Here is a 19,287-nt window from a genome sequence, read left to right on the forward strand (position 1 = left end):
GAAGAGAGAGACAGAGAGGAAGGAGAGGGGGAGGGGTGGAGAAGCAGATGGGCGCTTCTCCTGTGTGCCCTGGCCGGGAATCGAACCCAGGACTCCTGCATGCCAGGCCGACGCTCTACCACTGAGCCAACCGGCTAGGACCGCAACTTTTGTTTTTAAGCAGAACCCTACATTTCTGTTTATATGGATTTTTGTTAAATAACAGAATGTCATTTGTGTTGGAAACTTGGAGTGTTCGGAATGTTCTTCATGGTCCTGATTTTTATTAGAGTCCCAGTGAATTTCTGTGTTATAGTATTAACTATTTGTTTACTGAAGTGGTGGAACCAGGACAAGTTTTTTTTTTTGTTTTTTTTTAATTTTATTTTTTATTTATTCATTTTAGAGGAGAGAGAGAGAGATTGAGAGAGAGAGAGAGAGAGAGAAGAGGGGGAGAAGCAGGAAGCTTCAACTCCCATATGTGCCTTGACCAGGCAGGCCCAGGGTTTTGAACCGGTGACCTCAGCATTCCCAGGTCAATGCTTTATCCACTGCACCACCACAGGTCAGGCCTGGAACCAGGACGAGTTTAACAAGTTTGATTCTCGGTTAGGAATATAGCCAAGTGTTGGTCATTCTTTTTGAGCAGTCTCTGAAATTTTGGCAGCTTTTTGGTTGAAACATCCTCTTTACTATGCGGATGCAAATTTATTTTCTATGTTTACCTCATGGCCAGAGTATGTTAATTGGCGCTACTTGTGCCTTGAGTGTATTTCAAGCCAAAACTACCGATTCCAGGAACTCCAGGTGAGAAGAGTTTAAAGTGGAAGCACCAATGTTCATTGACCTTTTCAGTGTTCTGTCCTGAATCTGTTCAATCTCTAAATTTTAGTTCGTACACATGCACTCACCCTAAAATTCAACAAAACCATTATAGAAACCAGATATTGTATGCTTTTCTCGTGTGCTTCCTGACGTAGCTATGGCCTCACTGTATGCAGCATTCATATTTATATGCATCTACTAAAGTTTTGTATCTAGTACTCCTTACCTGCAACAGTGGCTTTATGGATTTTACTTTGTTACAGGACAATGTACAGCTCATATAACAGTCATAGGAATAAAATCTTGGCCATGTCAAGTTGTTCCGTCTCCAGGTGGTATAGACAGTTTTAACGTTGAGGTTTTTTTGGGTTGTTTTTTTTTTTTTTTACAGAGAGAGAGTCAGAGGGATAGATAGGGACAAATAGACAGGAACGGAGAGAGATGAGAAGCATCAATCATTAGTTTTTCATTGTGACACCTTAGTTGTTCATTGATTGATTTCTCATATGTGCCTTGACTGCAGGCCTTCAGCAGACTGAGTAACCCCTTGCTCGAGCCAGTGACCTTGGGTCCAAGCTTATGAGCTTTTGCTCAAACCAGATGAGCCTGTGCTCAAGCTGGCAACGTCAGGGTCTCGAACCTGGGTCTTCCGCATCCCAGTCCGATGCTCTATCCACTGCGCCACCGCCTGGTCAGGCAACGTTGAGGTTTATTGGTGCAAATTACCTATACATTGATTTTTTTTGTTTCATGTGGTTACTAGGAAAACAAACAAAGGTGACGTTAGCCCTAACTTTAGAGGGTATGCTGTCTTCATTTTGATCCAGAATGTATATTCTGCTTTGGGGTCAAATGATCTCATTCTATCAAATACATCTCGTCCAATATGTCTTATAAGACCACTGATATTTTGTTAATTTTCTCTCTGGAAGATTTATTCATTGATGTCAATGGGAAGTTTAAGTCCCCTACTGTGACTGTATTATTGAATTTAAAAATGCTACAACTAGCCCTGGCTGGATAGCTAAGTTGGTTAGAGCATTGTTGTGAAGCACAGAGGTTGCCAATTTAATCCCCAGTCTGTAAATACAGGAACAGATTGATGTTTCTTTCTTTCTCTCTATGAAATCAATAAAATTTTTCAAAATGGCTACAGCTATACACATATTAACAATCACTTAAAATTTTTTAAAAATCACTTAAAATGTTAATGGATTAAATGGTTCCATCAAGTCATAGGGTAGCTAGCTGAAGGGATAAGATCAAGACCCATAGATGTTGTGTCTATAAAACCCTCTTCAGAGCAAAAGACACAGAATTAAAGTAAATGGTTGGAAAATATTTCACCTCCACTTTGAACGAAAGGTCACCACAGAACCTAGTGTGCACAGAATTTTGCTATAGTGAGAGATTTAATTGTGGACTGTGTACATATGATAGGGATGAGTAATCGTGCCCATAGTTAGCTGACCCATGTGGTAGAGGTGACTTTTTGCTTTTTCTTTTTTAGCAAGAGACAGACAGACAGACTGAAAGGGAGAGAAATGAGAAGTATCAACTAGTAGATGCAATACTCTATTGGTCTTTGAATTGCTTCTCATACATGTCTTGATGAGGGTTTCCAGCCAAGCCAGCAACTTTGGGCTTAAGCTAGGAATCTTGGGGTTTTGAACCTGGGACCTCAGCGTCTCAGGTCAGCGCTCTGTCCTCTGTGCCACCACTGGTGAGGCTCCATTAGTATTTTTTTGTTCTTTTTAATTGTAGTGAAAAGAGGGGAGGCAGAGACAGACTCCCACATGCACCCTAATCAGGATCCACCCGGCAAGCCCACTAGTAAGCGATGCCCTGCCAGCCCATCTAGGGCTCTTGCTCCATTGCAACCAGAGCCATTTTTAGCACCTGATGCAGACGCCATAGAGCCATCCTCAGTGCCTGGGGCCAACTTGCTCAAATCAAACCATGGATGCAGAAGGGGAGGAGAAGAGAGAGAGAAGCGAGAGGGGAGGGGTGAAAAAGCAGATGGATGCTTCTGTGTGCCCTGACCGGGAATCAAGCCCAGGACTTCCACATGGCTGGCAATGCTCTGCCACTGAGCAAACCAGCCAGGGCCTCTATTAATATTTCTAATGAAAATTGTGGGACTAGGATTCTTGATCTAGTAGAAAACTTCGTCCTTTGCCCTGGTGTATGATATTAGCCGAGGGCTTGTCATATAGGACCTGTTTTATGTTGAGAGAGTTGATTTTTAATTTTATTATTGTGAGGGGTTTTTTATCATGAAAGGGTAACTAATTAAATGCTTTTTTTTTTGCACTCTTTAAGATGATTATGTGGGGTTTCTTTATTCAGTCTTTTATTATTCAGTATTACATTGAATGATTTTCATATGTTGAAGCATCATTGCATTTCAAGCTCCTTTTTCCATTTAGTCATGTATTATTTTGTTGTGCTGTTGAATGTAATGTGTTGTTGGTTTTTTTATTAGTATATGTCAGAAATATTCGTCTATTATTGTCCTGTACTGTCCTTGTCTAGCTTTGGTTTTGGGTAATTCTGACTTTGGGCTCAAGCCAGCATCCTCTGGGAGCAAGTCAGCTACCCTGCAATCATTTCAGTGAGCCCATGCTCAAGCCAGCTACCCCGCATCAAGCTGGTGAGCCTGAGTTCAAGCCAGATTAGCCTGTGCTCAAGCTGGCAATGTTAGGGTTTCGAACCTGGGACGACAGCATCCCAAGTTGACACTCTATCCACTGCAACACCACCAGTCAGGCTATTTATAAATTTTAAGGTAACATTTGATGTCTGTTCATATTAGGCATTCCTTAAAGTCCTTTCATACTGGTAGCTAAGAATCAATACAGTGAAAGGACCTACTTCATTAGTTCTGCTTGATTCCTATCCATGACTCCTCCAAAACAAGGACACTGAATGTGAAATCATAACAGTATGAGTGAGCATCAGGGAAAGCAGAGATTAGTATAAACTATATATGTTACAAGTGTTTATAAATCCGAGGTTTAGGGTGCCCATCTCTAGACAGATCACCTTAGGTTACCAGAAAGAATTCTGTACCAGAGGACCATGAAACTGCAGACCTGGACATTAAGGTCTTTGGGTTTTTCATGAGAGGAGTGATAGGTTACTAAGGAGAGATTATGTGGTAGAAATAATGCAGAAGTAGTTCTTTTATTCATTGGATGGCAATAATTTGCGTATCAAAGATGCATTTAAAAAATGTCTTATTTTTGGAAAGTGTAGACAGAGTAGTTAACCAAGCATTTAGTCAAAAGAACTGAAATTGTATGTGCATGTTTGTGATTAACACTGAACTTCTGGCATTATCTTTTACCACTGTTTTATTTAGAATATATCTTAGGTCTCATGTTATAATGAATAAAATTTCATCATGTTTTCATAACCTGGATTGGATCATGGTTCCTGAACCAAAACCATGTTATTGTACCTGCACAGGGTGCTTCCTAACATAAACAAGTAAAGCACCCTTACACTCTGAAGTTGGAAGGAAGCTTTAACAATTTTCTTCCATGATGAAATCAAAGAAGATACAATTTAGGGGCTATATTCTCATAATTTGCACATGAGTTACCTTTTTTTTTTTTTTTTTTTTTACAGAGAAGGAGAGTCAGAGTGAGGGATAGACAGGGACAGACAGACAGGAACGGAGAGATGAGAAGCATCAATTACTAGTTTTTCGTTGCGCATTGCGACATCTTAGTTGTTCATTGATTGCTTTCTCATATGTGCCTTGACCACGGGCCTTCAGCAGACCGAGTAACCCCTTGCTTGAGCCAGAGACCTTGGGTCCAAGCTGGTGAGCTTTTTGCTCAAACCAGATGAGCCCGTGCTCAAGCTGGCAACCTTGGGGTCTTGAACCTGGGCCCTTCCGCATCCCAGTCCGACGCTCTATCCACTGCGCCACCGCCTGGTCAGGCGCACAGGCGTTATCTTGTCTCTGCATCTACCCCTTGACATTTGGGAGAGTATAACAACAATAACATAGCAGTGCCTTTTCAGACTTGGTACTCAAACCTGCCCACCATTCAATAATAACTCCCTGGGACTATATTTCTTAATTTCTCCCAAATACAAACCTTGGCATGTTCCTTGATGTACATGAAGTGAAAATAGAACTATAATGAAGCCTGACCAGGTGGTGCAGTGGATAGAGCATCAGCCCATGATGCTGAGGAACCAGGTTCGAAACCCAAGGTCACAGCCTTGAGCACAGAGTCGCCAGCTTGAACATGGGATCATAGACAAGACACCATGGTTACTGGCTTGAGCCCAAAGGTCACTGGCTCTGCTGGATCTTCTCTGTCAAGGCACATATGAAAAAGCAATCAATGGCCTTGACCAGTTGGCTCCCTGGTAGAGCGTCAAGCCAGCGTGTGAAAGTCCCAGGTTTAATTTCTGGTCTGGGCACACTGGAAAAGTGCCCATCTGTAGAGGCGCCTTTAACGGTGGGTGTATGGGGTGCACACTCCCTGGGCCCCAACTTCTGAAGAGCCCCACAAAACTTGACACTTTAATGACACCAAGTACTAAGGGGCCCAATATTCTGCACTTGGGGCCCTCAACCGACCTTAACCCACTTCTGCCCATCTGCTTCTCCACTCCTACCCCCTCTAGTTTCTTTCTCTTCTCTCCTGCAGCCAAGGTCGATTAGAGTGAGTAGACCCCCAGGCGCTGAGGATGGCTCCATGGCATCTGCCTCAAGTGCTAACATGGCTCTGGTTGCAGCTAAGCAATGCCCCCCTAGTGGGCTTGGCGGGTGGTTCCCGGTCGGGGCACATTCCTGAGTCTCTCTGCCTCACCTATTAAAATTAATAATAATATTAATAGGCCTGACCTGTGGTGGTACAGTGGATAAAACGCTGACCTAGAACGCTGAGATCCTGGGTTCAAAACCCTGGGCTTGCCTGGTCAAGCAAGGCACATATGGGAGTTGATGCTTCCTGCTCCTCCCTCCCTTCTCTCTCTCCTCTCTAAAAATGAATAAATATAAAATCTTCAAAATAATAATAATAATAATAATAATAATAGAAAGCAGTCAATGAACAACTAAAGTGTCACAATTATGAGTTGATGCTTCACATCTATCTCCCTGTGTGTGTCTGTTGCAAAAAAAATAAAAGTACAGTATAGTAAACATACGGGAACATTAGGAATTCAAAATTTTGTAAATGACAAAACGACCCGTCCCTCTGCATTTTGCTGTCTGGGCACTGAGCAGCAGCAGTTTCCAGCCTGGCCATTGCAGAAGTGCTCGGTAGGGGAGTTCACCCCGCCCGGCTCGTTTGCGGCAATGCGCACGCGCAGTTTCTAACAGACTGGTTGTGGAGTTCGGGAGGTCGCGCGGGATCTGGAGACGGTCTTCCTGGTTTAAACCCGCTGCTCCCCGTCCCCTTTCCTGCACACGGGGGGGCGTCTGAGGGTCTTTGCGGACGCCGAGAGCCCCGCTCCTGAGCCCCCAGCGGTGAGTGCGGAGTCCCGGTGAGAGGCCCCGAGCCTGCCCGCTTCGCTGCCGGGTGGGGGCTCCGCGTCGGTTTCCGGGGAAACTCTGAGGCCGCCCCGCCCGTGTCCCCCCCCTGCCGTCGGGCGTGGGACCCCCCACTGCCGCGGGGTTTCCAGCCTCGGTCCCAAGGGGGCAGCCCCCCGCCCCCCCACACACACGCTGTTTAAAGTCTCGGGAGACAGACAGTGTGCTCCCCTCCCCCCTCTCGGCCGGTGGAGCCCGGACTGCCCCCCCCCCCGGGCCTGGGGACCTGCGGACCCCCTCCTGAGACCCCACCCCATTTAATAAGAGGCCCGGGTCCAGGAACAGCACACTCTCCATGGGGCGGGGATTCAGGGCGAGAACTCGGGTCCCTAAAAGAGCCCCCGGCCCTGCGGGGAGGGCTGTGTGGGAGCGGCGACAGCGAAGGGGCCCCGGGACGCGCAGAGCGGGGCTGGGAGGGGTCAGGGGACGGAGAGAGACACGGGAGGGGAGGAGAGGTCAGTGAGGGGCCATGAAGAGACGGCCACGTGGGGGTGCGAGGAGACGGGACCGCGACGGGGAGAGTGACAGTAACCGGGGAGAGGAGCGCGAAACCCGAGGAGAGGGAGGGACCCGGAGAGAAGGGCACAGGGAGGGGGCTGGGGAGCAGAAGTGGGGGCGCAGGACGGGGCACTTCAGAAGGAGGGAGTGGCTCAGAGGAGGAGAGCTGGGGGGGCGAGTAGGGTCAGAAAGGGGGTTTAGGGATGAGGGAGCCGAGGGAGAAACAGCTCTGAGTCAGCCTGCGGGGCGGGTGGGGGTGCAGGAAAGATGAACAGAGGCAGCAGAAGACGCTGGTAAGGGGAGGGAAGAAAGACGCGGACTTGCACGGTGATGGGAGCGTTCAGAATGATCAAGGGTAAAGTGGACGTTAAGGTGAAATAGGTTTCAAGAGTTTCTCGGAACCCAGTGTAGGGACAGAAATAGAGAAAAGGGGAGAAAGAGCAGTGGACTGGGGAGAGGAAACAGGAAAGGTAGACAGTGTAGAGATCCAGGAAGAGACAGAAACAGATTCATAGACATATATACACAGAAGCTGGAAAGAAGGGAACACCGTCCTGCTGAGTGGTGACCCTATGGGATGTGCATGATTAAGTGTGATACATGGGCTTCTGGCTTTATAATCTATTTAACAGTTGTTGAGTTGTTTTATTTAAAAAGATTTGAATGAGCATTACCAATCTCCAGTTTCTAAGGCTTGTCAATTTCATGATCATTTACTTCCAGTTGTAGCCCTTGTTCACTCAAGGGGGGTGAGACTTCTCTGTTGGTCATGGGTCTTTTCTCATTTACTGGGATGGCCAGAGGGAGGGGACCTAGGACGTGACATGACTGAGTCTGTCAACACTTAATGCTTTCTCTTCATTTTCTTTTTAATTTTAAAATGAATATATTAGGATGACAGTTAATAAAATTATGAAAATTTTAGCTTTTTGAAGGAACATTAAAAGGATTGGTTTATTTGGGTTTTTTTAATTTACCTAATTTTGGAGAGAGGAAAGGAGAGTCTGTATGAGGCATGTCCCTGGATCAAACCAGAAACCTCTTCAAAAATCAGGACGATGCTCCAAACAAGTGACATATCCTGCGAGGGCAAAAGCATTGGCTTTTCTTTGTTTCTGTTGAGAGGATTTGCTTTTTTCATTTTATGTCTCCATTTTATTAATGTAAAAATAAAACTTTTTTGAGATAAGTCTTAGTCTGTTGAGTATCTCCTTTTCTTTAAACAGTCATTGACTTCCAAAATACGTAAGCATTAATGAGGTCTGTTAACCAGCAGTTAACATTCTTTTCTAAATATGAGGCAGTCCCGGCCAGTTTGCTCAGTGGTAGAGAATCAGCCCGGCGTGTGGAAGTCCCTGGTTAGATTCCCCACCAGGGCACACAGGAGAAGCGCCCATCTGCGTCTCCACCCCTCCCCCTCTCCTTCCTCTCTGTCTCTCTCTTTCCCTCCTGCAGCCAAGGCTCTATTGGAGAAAAGATGTCCCGAGCACTGAGGATGGCTCCATGGCCTCCGCCTCAGGCACTAGAATGGCTCCAGTTCAACGACCCAGATGGGCAGAGTATCATCCCCTAGTGAGCTTGCTGGGTGGATCCTGGTCTAGCACATGCAGGAGTCTGTCTCTCTGCCTCCCCGCTTCTCACTTCAGAAAATAAAAAAATATATGAGGCAGTATCAGCTTTTTGAAAAATGACCACAAAAGTCATGTCATTAAAAGACATTCCAAGGCTTGACTTGTGGTGCAGTGGATGAAGTGTAGACCTGGAAAGCTGAGGTCACAGGTTTGAATCCCTGGGCTTGCCTTGTCAAAGCATTGCCAGAAGCTGATGCTTCAAGTTCCTCCCCACTGCCTTTCTTTTTCTCTCTCTCTAAAAATAAATAAAAGCTTTTAAAATAAGTTACTAATGCCTGACCAGGAGGTGGTGCAGTGGACAGAGCACCAGACTGTGATGCAAAGGAACTAGGTTTGAAACCCCGAGGTTGCTGATTTCAGCACCAGCTAGTCTGGCTTGAGCACAGGCTCACCAGCTTCAGCCTGGGGTTGCTGGCTTGAGGCCAAGGTCACTATCTTGAGCAAGGGTTTACCTACCTGCCCTGCTGTAGCCCCCTGGTCAAGGCACATATGAGAAAGCAATCAGTGAACTACTGAGGTGCCACAACAAAAAATGGATGCTTCTCATCTCCCTTCCTGTCTGTCTGTCCGTCCCTATCTGTCCCTCTCTCTATCTCTCTGTCAAAAAAAGAAAAACGTTGTTACTAAAATAAGATTTCTGGCCCTGGCCAGTTTTCTCAGTAGATAGAGTATCAGCCCTGTCCACGGAAGTGCCGGGTTTGATCCAAGGTCAGAGCACACCTGAGGAGAGACAATCTGGTTCTCTTCCTCTCCTTTTCCCCCTTCCCTTTCTCCTCTCCTGTAGCAGGCAGTTGGTCAACTGGTTTGAGCATTGGCCTCAGGCCCTGAGGAGAGCTAGGTTGGTTCAATTGTCAGTCCCAGACAGTGTGCAGGGTGATCTGAGTTGGAGCACATGTTGGAGTGTGTCTCTCCATCTTCCCTCCTCTTACTAAAAAAAAAAAAAAAAAAAGATTCCTAATTGTTTTCTGTTAAATAAAGTGCATCTAGTTTAAATTCTGAATCTTGCATCCTTCTGTTTATCATACGTAGAAGTATCCATTGGTACTTAGTAAACAATATTAGGCTTTTCAGTGGGCAGTTGTAAGATTGTCTACGATCTTAACCTGCAGAACCTTATGTCATGAGTTCATCTCTTGTTCAATAGCCTTTTCTTTTATGTGATTTGTTGATTTAGTGACTGTGAACCACCAAGGAGCTGTTCTGCTCAAGTCCCTCTTGTCCACTCTGAAAATTCTGAAGGACAGCTTGGATTGACCTAAATCTTGGTTCTTTCAGAGCCCGTCTATTCATTGTGTTATTTGATGGGCATGTTTTCACAGCTAACATTTTTTCCATGTATTTATCCTCAAAACCTGTGTTTATACTTTTTTATTTTTTAAATCTGTGGTTTTTCTGGGAAAGAAGGAATTCTACCCAGGAGCAGATCCTTCTACAAGTTCTAGCCCCAGTCCCTCAAAGTACCCAGAAGTCTGAGGTGTACTGTGTCTGAGACCCGTCAGCCAGTGCTGCTGAAAAGAGCTCTGGGGGAGCAATGCAGGCACCGCAGGGACCTAGATAAAGATATCATATCATGAGCCCCACTGAAGACTCATAGAAACACAAGTTTGAGTGGAGCCCTCATCCCCAAGGGATCTGCATGCTTATTAAAGCTAAAGCATTCCCCACAAGTTTCTATTAGATTACTTAATGAGTTCTTTTTATACTTTGTAAAAAATTTTATATTTAATTTATTGTGTTCACATGGATTCAAATGTCCCACTAAATATAACTCCCTCACCCCCCCACCCTTGTATCCCTTTTTATACCCTCTTTGCTCCCCTCTCCCTAACTCCCTTCCCCCATCCCTCTAGGATTTGTTGTCCTGTTATCTATATCTCTGTGTTAAGTATACAGCTAGTGCTCGCTTACGACCATGATTGGTTCCGACAGACCAGTCATAACACGATTTGGTTGTAAGTTGAGTAGGCTATATGTACAGTACTGTGAAATGATGCTATAAAAATCTTTAAGTCATATTTTATCATAATTTTCTTTCATTATTGTTATACATCATAATTTTCTTTGTTCATTTTATGCCATTTGTATCATCTCTACACCATTTTGTTTCTTATTTTTACATTTGTCAGGTTTAAGAAAAACACTGCATTACCAGTACAACTGGTTTAATATTTGCAAAGACAATTTCCTCTTAGTAGACATCTTGGGAGGGGTTTGATGAAAAATATCCAAGACACAAAACACAAATTGCTGTACTGAGTCTGGGATAACAGTTGAAATGGTGCACGCAGAGATGGTAGTGCTGCCAGAAGCTGGTCCGCACTGTCGTACACCCAGCTGGGCAATGCTTGCGCTGCCAGACGCAGAGCAGTCGTGGCTAGCGGTTGTGGTCGTGAAGTCGAATGGTCGTAAGTTGCATAGGTCATAAGTCAATCAATATTTGTATATTGTTTCATAATCACTTTACCTTCTCTGATCCCATCCCCTCATGCCCCTGCCCTCTGACTGCTGTCCCTCTGGTCCCTGTGACCCTGCCTCTGCCTCTATTCCATTCCTCAGTTCACTTTGTTCATTAGATTGCACATATATGTGAGATCATATGATATTTTTATTTCTCTGCCTGGCTTATTTCACTTAGCATAATAATCTCCAGGTCCATCCATGCCATCACAAAAGGTAAGATTTCCTTCTTTTTCACAGCTGCGTTGTATTCCATTGTGTACATGTATCACAGCTTTTTAATCCACTCATTCACTGATGGACACTTGGGCTGTTTCCAGATCTTGGTCATTGTAAACAATGCTGTAGTAAGCATGGGGGTGCACTTAATGAGTTTTAAGAAGGGACATAACCTCAGCCTTTCCCCACAGAGTTGGATAACTGCTCTGGGTGAAGCTGCACTTTTTGTTTGTTTGTTTGTTTGTTTTTGTTTTTTTGGTTTTTGTTGGTTTTTTTTACAGTGACAGAGAGTCAGAGAGAGGAATAGATAGGGACAGACGGGAACGGAGAGAGATGAGAAGCATCAATTATCAGTTTTTCGTTGCGACACCTGTTCATTGATTGCTTTCTCATATGTACCCTGACCTTGGGGCTACAGCAGACCGAGCAACCCCTTGCCTGAGCCAGAGACCTTGGGTCCAAGCTGGTGAGCCTTACCCAAACCAGATGAACCCATGCTCAAGCTGGCAACCCTGGGGTCTCGAACCTGGGTCCTCTGCACCCAGTTTGACGCTCTATCCACTGCGCCACCGCCCAGTCAGGCAAAGCCGCACTTTTTTAATGAGGTATTCTGGGTGACTTTAAGGTAATCAGGAAGGTTTCTGGACATGTTTGTTTTCCTTAGATTCCCTCTTCTCTATTTTCTTTCTTTTTTTTATTGATTTATTTTCGGGGAGAGAACTTAGTTCCATTTAGTCGTGGACTCATTGATTGACCTGTGGTGCACTGGGTTGGTGTTTTATCTAAGCAGCCACTTGGCCATGGCCATGCAAAAAATTTTGTGTAGAAGTCACAGAGGCCCTGTCCGGTTGGCTCAGTGGTAGAGCGTCGACTCCTGCTTGCAGGAGTCCCGGGTTCAATTCCCAGCCAGGGCATACAGAAGAAGCACCCATCTGCTTCTCCACCCTTCCCCCTCTCCTTTCTCTATCTCTCTTCCCCTCTCGCAGCCAAGGCTCCATTGAGCAAAGTTGGCCCTGGGCATTGAGGATGGCTCCATGGCCTCTGCCTTAGGTGCTAGAATGGCTCTGGTTGCAGTGGAGCAACACGCCAGATGGACTGAGCATCGCCCCCTTGTGGGCATGCTGGGTGGATCCCGGTTGGGCTCATGCAGGAGTCTGTCTCTCTGCCTCCCCACTTCTCGCTTTGGAAAAATACAAAAAAAAAAAAAGTCACAGAGGTACAAGTAGTGGATACAGGGAACAAGTTTCAGAGGCAAAAGAGGAACCTTCAGAGCTTCAGAGAGAGAAAGTCAAAGGTGAGTGGGGGGCATAGACATGCCCCAGAGAGGAGAGCGCCCAGGATGCATTAGTGAGAGTGGGGAGCAGGGATGGTCAGGGGAGGTGACAGGGTGTTGTGTTGGGTTTGGGCGTTCAGGAGAGCAGTGCTGTTCTCATTGCTGTGAGAGTGTGTGGACGTCTGAGGGAGGAGACCACATGAAAACAGGAAAGAAAATAGTGTGATCTCCCTGTAGGAGCTCATTTTTCCTGACTCTCATGTGAGGAAAGACTGGATGGTGATCTTTTTGTCAGGGGAAAGCCCAAGTCCAAGGAGGGTTATTCCTCCTCGATTTTGTAATGCTTGTGAGGAAGAATTCAGGTGAATGACAGGGTGCAGAGTTTAAGCAAAGCAAGCAGTTTATTAAGCACAGCTATGCACTTGGCACAAAGCACAAGAGAGCAAACTCATCTAGCCTGAGTGCCCCTATGCGGGAATACTTCTGTGTTAGGCTCACTTGCTGGTTTACCAGCTGCAAGCACTTTGTCTTTTTAGTGCATGAGCATGTGGCAGTGCTACATGTGTATACTCTTTGTGAGACTGTGGGTGCGTGTGCTCAGGGACTGCAGTGGCAGATTGTCTGCCCACGGAGCCATTTTGTTCATTTGCCTGAGAAGCGGTTTTCCCCTGCCTGTTTGCTTGTCCACCATTGTGAGACTATTAAACTATTAAACAGGAATGGCCCAATTCTTTCTGGTTTTGCAATTACTCTACTGTCTGTCCAAATTCAGTGAGAACCTGCCTCACCCGTACCACTGGCATTACACTCTATTTTTGGGGGTCTTAGAGATTATATACTTTTCAGCTGTAAATTTCAGGGCTCCCTGTTGGGTAAACAAGTGTGTTAGGCTTGCTCACTTGTACTTTCCCTGATTGGTGCACGAGCACTGGGCAGCACCATGTGTGTATAGTCTACTGAGGCTGCAGGTGCTTGCCCTCAGGGCGGCAGATTGTAGATTCCGGATTGCCTGACACCACTGGGGAAGGCCATTTTTTGCTATTGTTTTCCAGAGAATCGGTCTCCCCTAACCCCATTTGTTTGCTCATGAACCCTGATAGAGAAGCAATTTTCCCTGTCTGCTTGCTTGTCTTTTGTTGCGAGACTGTAGTAAACAGAGTGGCCCACCATTTTCTGGCTCCTCATTTTCTATACCATCTGCTTGAATCTACTGGGAACCTCTATGGCAAGGGTCGGGAACCTTTTTGGCTGAGAGAGCCATAAACACCACATATTTAAGCAGTGGGCTTTCCTTGGATGTGACTGCTTTCAGTCAAGAGTACTTGGCCTCGACCTTCACTTCTTCAGGATGGGAACAGAAAGTCCATACAACGACCTGTGTACATTAGGCATTATCCAATAAAAATTTGGTGTTGTCCGGAAGACAGCTGTGATTGGCTCCAGCCACCCGCAACCATGAACATGAGCAGTAGGAAATGAATGGATTGTAATACATGAGAATGTTTTATATTTTTAACATTATTATTTTTTTTATTAAAGATTTGTCTGCGAGCCAGATGCAGCCATCAAAAGAGCCACATCTGGCTTGCGAGCCATAGATTCCCGACCCCTGCTCTATGACCGCAGTCTTGGGCCTTACACTCTCCTTCCTTGATATTGGGACTAGCATACAGGGTGTCAAGGTGGTGTGAACATCTAGTGATTTTGTTTGGCAGACCTTAGGACTGAAAAGCAGGAACTGCTGGCTGAAATGGAAACATGAAGCTAGTGTGTTCCAAAAGTAGTTTATTTTAACCCACCTGGGTGCAGGCGGGCTGAGACCTGAGCTGTGGGAGATAGTATTAAATATAGGGCTTGCTGCAGGCATTTGCTGGCATGGGGCTCATGCTCAAATTAGCATGTCTTGGCTTGTGGCCTTGGTTACTGACTTGATGAGCAGGAGGAGGAGGATTCAGCTTTAGAAATCTAAGTTCTATCTGATGTAGCACAGCCCTAATCATCATGGTTCTTTCTGGTGACCTTGGTAAATCTTGAGGACAGCTAAGAGGTCCTGGTGTACAAACAACCATTGTGATTTAAACTCCACTGTCAGGTCCTTCCCCAATATAAGCTTTCCCTGACTTTCCTGCAAAGGTAAACTTTTTGCTACATTTCAAAGTAAAGCCTAGGAAGCCATTAAGAGAGGAAATACCAAGCAAATTACCTTCAACCTCACAGTGGGAGATGAGTGTTGTTAATGTTCAGGGTTTCATGAAGAGGAGCCTCAAAGGAATGAGGCAGCAACAATAATACCGCAAATGGAGGACCCCAATCTCCAGGATTGAGGTGCCTTGGAGAGATCAGCTATCCTATTAAGCAGAAATATGTCATCTTGCATACAGTGTACCATTTTATTGCTTAGTTTTGCAAAACTGATTAGATTTCTCTTGCCCTTTCTGGGACAAAATACCATCTGCTGTCTGATTCCTGAGCCTGCAGAAAGCTCCAGTTGGGCAAAACACTCATGTCCTTGGGCTTTCCTTGGATGTGACTGCTTTCAGTCAAGAGTACTTGGCCTCAACCTTCACTTCTTCAGGATGGGAACAGAAAGTCACTTGGTGCTTTGGCTTTCCTCCAATAGATGAGAACGTTCTGGGGATTTTTTTGTTTTGTTTTATTTTGTTTTTGTATTTTCTGAAGTTGGAAACGGGGAGGCAGTTAGACAGACTCCCGCATGTGCCCGACCGGGATCCACCTGGCACGCCCACCAGGGGGCGATGCTGTGCCCATCTGGGGCGTTGCTCTGTTGCAACCAGAGCCATTCTAGTGCCTGAGGCAGAGGCCATGGAGCCATCCTCAGCGCCCGGGCCAACTTTGCTCCAGTGGAGCCTTGGCTGCAGGAGGGGAAGAGACAGAGAGGAAGGAGAGGGGGAAGGGTGGAGAAGCAGATGGGCGCTTCTCCTGTGTGCCCTGGCCAGGAATCGAACCCGGGACTTCTGCACGCCAGGCCGATGCTCTACCACTGAGCCAACTGGCCAGGGCCGAGAATGTTGTTTTGAGGCCTAGTGGAAGTTAGGTGAGGGGAATTTGAGTTTTAAAGGGGCTCTGGATTTAAAGGAGCCTTGAACCTAAACCTAACAAAAGTAATTTGGGAAAGTAGTGAGAGGAAGAAGTAAGGGAATAAATCCTGAGGGGACAGAGGGGCCAAGAGGGAAGGGCACTTAGGGGATGGGGCCTCATTAGCAGGTGTGGGGGACACAGGGTGAAGCACTTCAGAAGGAGAGAGTGGTACCAAGGAGGACAGTTGGGGGAGTGAGTAGGGATAGAAAGGCGGTTTAGGGATGCGGGAGCAGAGGGAGAGACAGCTCTGAGATTCAACCTGCAGCCGGAGGAACATGAAATATGAAGAGGTGAAGCAGGTGTTACAAACTGGAGGGGGAGAAAGACACAGATACACATGGAGATGGAGCATTCACAGAAACTGCAGAGATTGAGCATCTGAAGAAGAAATCGGTTTCAAGAGCTTCTCAGAAGAGGTGTAGAGACAAGAATAGAGAAAAGGGGAGAAAGAGCACCAGAGAGTGGCTTGGAAACACAGGAAAGGATGACTGCAGAGAAACAGGGAAAACACAGAAACAGATCCATAGATGGAACTACATCGAAGCAGGAGACTGGTGCAAGGTTGGTGGTTGTGGCCATGTAGATTCGCATTGAATTCAGGCAGACGGTAAAGGAACTGTGAAGCCAGAAAACGGTGGGTCATTCCGTTTATTCAAGTCTTGCAATAGCGGGCAAGCGAGCAGGCAGTAAAAACCGCCTCTCTCTCTCAGCTGATGAGCAAACAGGCTGGGGAAAATCCCCTTCTTCCACAAACAATAGCAAAAAAGTGGCCTCTCCCAATGGTGACAAGCAATCCACAATCTACAGTCTGCCACCTGCAGCCTTACATAGACTATACACACATGGTGCTGCCCTGTGCTCACACACAAAATCAGGCAAAGTACAAGCAAGCAATACTAACACACTTGATTGCCCAACATTCCACCCCTGCAGGGTTGCTTGCTTCACAATCTACATGACAGGTACTTTCCACTATGGTCCCTGTGGGAAGAGTGGGGTACATTACATAAACAGACTACAGCAGGGGTTGGGAAACTTTTTGGCTGAGAGAGCCATGAACGCCACATATTTTAAAATGTAATCCGTGAGAGCCATACAACGACCCATGTACCTTACACATTATCCAATAAAAATTTGGTGTTGTCCCACAGGACAGCTGTGATTGGCTCCAGCCACCCGCAACCACGAACATGAGCGGTAGGAAATGGATTGTAATACATGAGAATGTTTTATATTTTTAACATTATTTTTTTTATTAAAGATTTGTCTGTGAGCCAGATGCAGCCATCAAAAGAGCCACATCTGGCTTGTGAGCCATAGGTTCCCGACCCCTGGACTACAGCAACAGTGCAAGTCATACCATTACAGTAATTACAAAGGTTCCCTTCACAATGTCTCCCTGAGCACTCTGCCCAAGCTCTAAAAGTTTTTTTTTTGTTTGTTTGTTTTTCTTCATTTTTTCTGAAGCTGGAAACAGGGAGAGACAGTCAGACAGACTCCCGCATGCGCCCGACCGGGATCCACCCGGCACGCCCACCATGGGGCGACGCTCTGCCCACCAGGGGGCGATGCTCTGCCCATCCTGGGCGTCGCCATGTTGCGACCAGAGCCACTCTAGCGCCTGGGGCAGAGGCCACAGAGCCATCCCCAGCGCCCGGGCCATCTTTGCTCCAATGGAGCCTTGGCTGCGGGAGGGGAAGAGAGAGACAGAGAGGAAAGCGCGGCGGAGGGGTGGAGAAGCAAATGGGCGCTTCTCCTGTGTGCCCTGGCCGGAATCGAACCCGGGTCCTCCGCACGCTAGGCCGACGCTCTACCGCTGAGCCAACCGGCCAGGGCTAAAAGGTCTTTATTAGGTCTGCCATCCAATTTTTTCCTATCTGCCCCAGACGCAATAAAACCTACCCACATCTGTGTTCTGGTAACCTTTACAGCCCATCTCCCTAGTTAGTCGGGGGTTGGGGGTGGGGCAGTATGGGCAGCACCCCTCACTGCTTTATGATCCTGTGCTGCTGCCAGCTCCTCCAAATCTGCTACCATCAGTGTAACCACGTCTTGCCATCAACACTTCTTCATCTGGCCCATGGGACCTCAGGTTGAAAGCAGCATTTTTATGTAATTTCTGAAGGAGCTTTAGTAGCTCACTATAGCAATCCACCTACTCACTTCTCCCTGCAAGTATCTGGAATACTGCCAGAGTGTATGAATGGTGGCCATCACCCATTCTAATAGGGTATGGTTTCCTGGGTTTTCATGGCAGTTCTGAAGACTCTCCCTTAAGGAGTGCATGATAATGGTGGCCATTTTCTCCATCTCTGTTCCCGAGAGCATGATGCCATCCACCCCTGTGTCTCCAACCACAGCAACCAGGCTACCAGGAAGTTGGTAGGTTTCTGCCTAAAGTGCACCCCCATCTCCATCAGTTCTTCCTGGGTGTAAGGACAGACAACAGTGGACTCCACCACCTGCAGAATGGGTTTTGCTTGCCCCCGAGGGACTCTTGGGTACTGGGTTTTTTACCTTCTGGGCAACCACTGGTTGGTCTTTGAGTCTACAGATAGCAGCTTCCGTCCAAAACTCCTCTTCCTCCAAAGAGTTGGAAATGTTTACTCCAGTTGGCTAAAATGCAGCTCCATCTTCAGTGCCTGCTCTGGCTCCTGCAGTTGCTTTCTCTCGGCCTGAAGATGAGATTCTAGCTCTTGAACTGCTGTTGTTTCTTCACCAACTGTCGGTGCGAACGTTCTACTTCCAGGGCAAATTGGAGCTCACAAACCTGTAACTTCTGCAGAGAGAGCTCTAGTTTCAGGTGCCGTTGGTCATTGGTGTTCAGCCTGCATCTCACACTGCAGCTTTTTTTTTTCCCCCCAGAGACAGAGAGAGAGTCAGAGAGAGGGATAGACAGGGACAGACAGGAATGGAGAGATGAAAAGCATCAATCATAAGTTTTTCATTGCAACACCTTAGTTGATCATTGATTGATTTCTCACATGTGCCCTGACTGTGGGCCTTCAGCAGACTGAGTAACCCCTTGCTCAAGCCAGCGACCTTGGGTCCAAGCTGGTGAGCCTTGCTCAAACCAGATGAGACCGCACTCAAGCTGGCAACCTTGGGGTCTTGAGCCTGGGTCCTCCACATCCCAGTCCGACGCTCTATCCACTGCGCCACCACCCGGTCAGGCTCACACTGCAGCTTTTGAGATTGGTCCGCCTCCTTCTCCAGTGCTTGCTCCAGTTCAAGACATCACTGGTTCTCAGCCTATAGCCTGACCTGCAGTTCTCAGACCTGCAGCTCTTTCCCCAGTGACTGTTTCAGCTCATGCCATTGTTGCCACTTGGTCTGCAGCTCACCCTGGAACTGTAGATTTCAGGCAGCTTCTCGCACAGAGCTCTTGGTTTCTGCTTGCAAGGTTGTAAAAAGCACTTAGGCCACGGTCTTCGAAAGGAGAGCCTTCGGGAACCATACACTGGAGAGCAGTGACCACTTCTCTACCCCACTGTTCAAGGGTGTTAGCGGCTCCATACCAAATTGGTCTGAATCCTCCCTGCTGCACCAGATATAAGGCGGGTGGTTGTGGCCATGCAGATTTCCATTGAATTTGGGCAGATGGTAAAGGAAGTGTGGAGCCTGAAAATGGGCTGTTCAGTTTATCAGAGTCTTGCAAAGGGAGACAAGCCAGCAAGCAGGGAAAATTTCTCTCTCTCCCAGCTGATAAGCCAATAGGCAGGGGGGAAATCCCCTTCTCCTGCAAA

The 19,287-nt window shown here is 46.7% G+C and overlaps 1 protein-coding gene across 4 annotated transcripts in view; it reads left to right on the top strand.

Annotated features, from left to right (window-relative positions):
* Positions 1 to 6,161: 6,161 nt before the first annotated feature.
* LOC136399242 (zinc finger protein 420-like) overlaps positions 6,162 to 19,287 on the top strand; it is a 34,668-nt gene continuing 21,542 nt past the window's right edge. For 2 of the 4 annotated variants that reach the window (XM_066374244.1, XM_066374241.1), the window contains exon 1: positions 6,162 to 6,301. The gene's annotated coding sequence lies outside the window, so the exon portion shown is untranslated. Of the gene's footprint in view, positions 6,354 to 16,841; positions 16,921 to 19,287 lie in introns of those variants that run through there. The other 2 variants (XM_066374242.1, XM_066374243.1) reach the window with 2 other exon arrangements.

The sequence above is a fragment of the Saccopteryx leptura genome, chromosome 3 (assembly GCF_036850995.1).
Source record: "Saccopteryx leptura isolate mSacLep1 chromosome 3, mSacLep1_pri_phased_curated, whole genome shotgun sequence".
In the NCBI taxonomy this organism is placed as follows: Eukaryota; Metazoa; Chordata; class Mammalia; order Chiroptera; family Emballonuridae; genus Saccopteryx; species Saccopteryx leptura.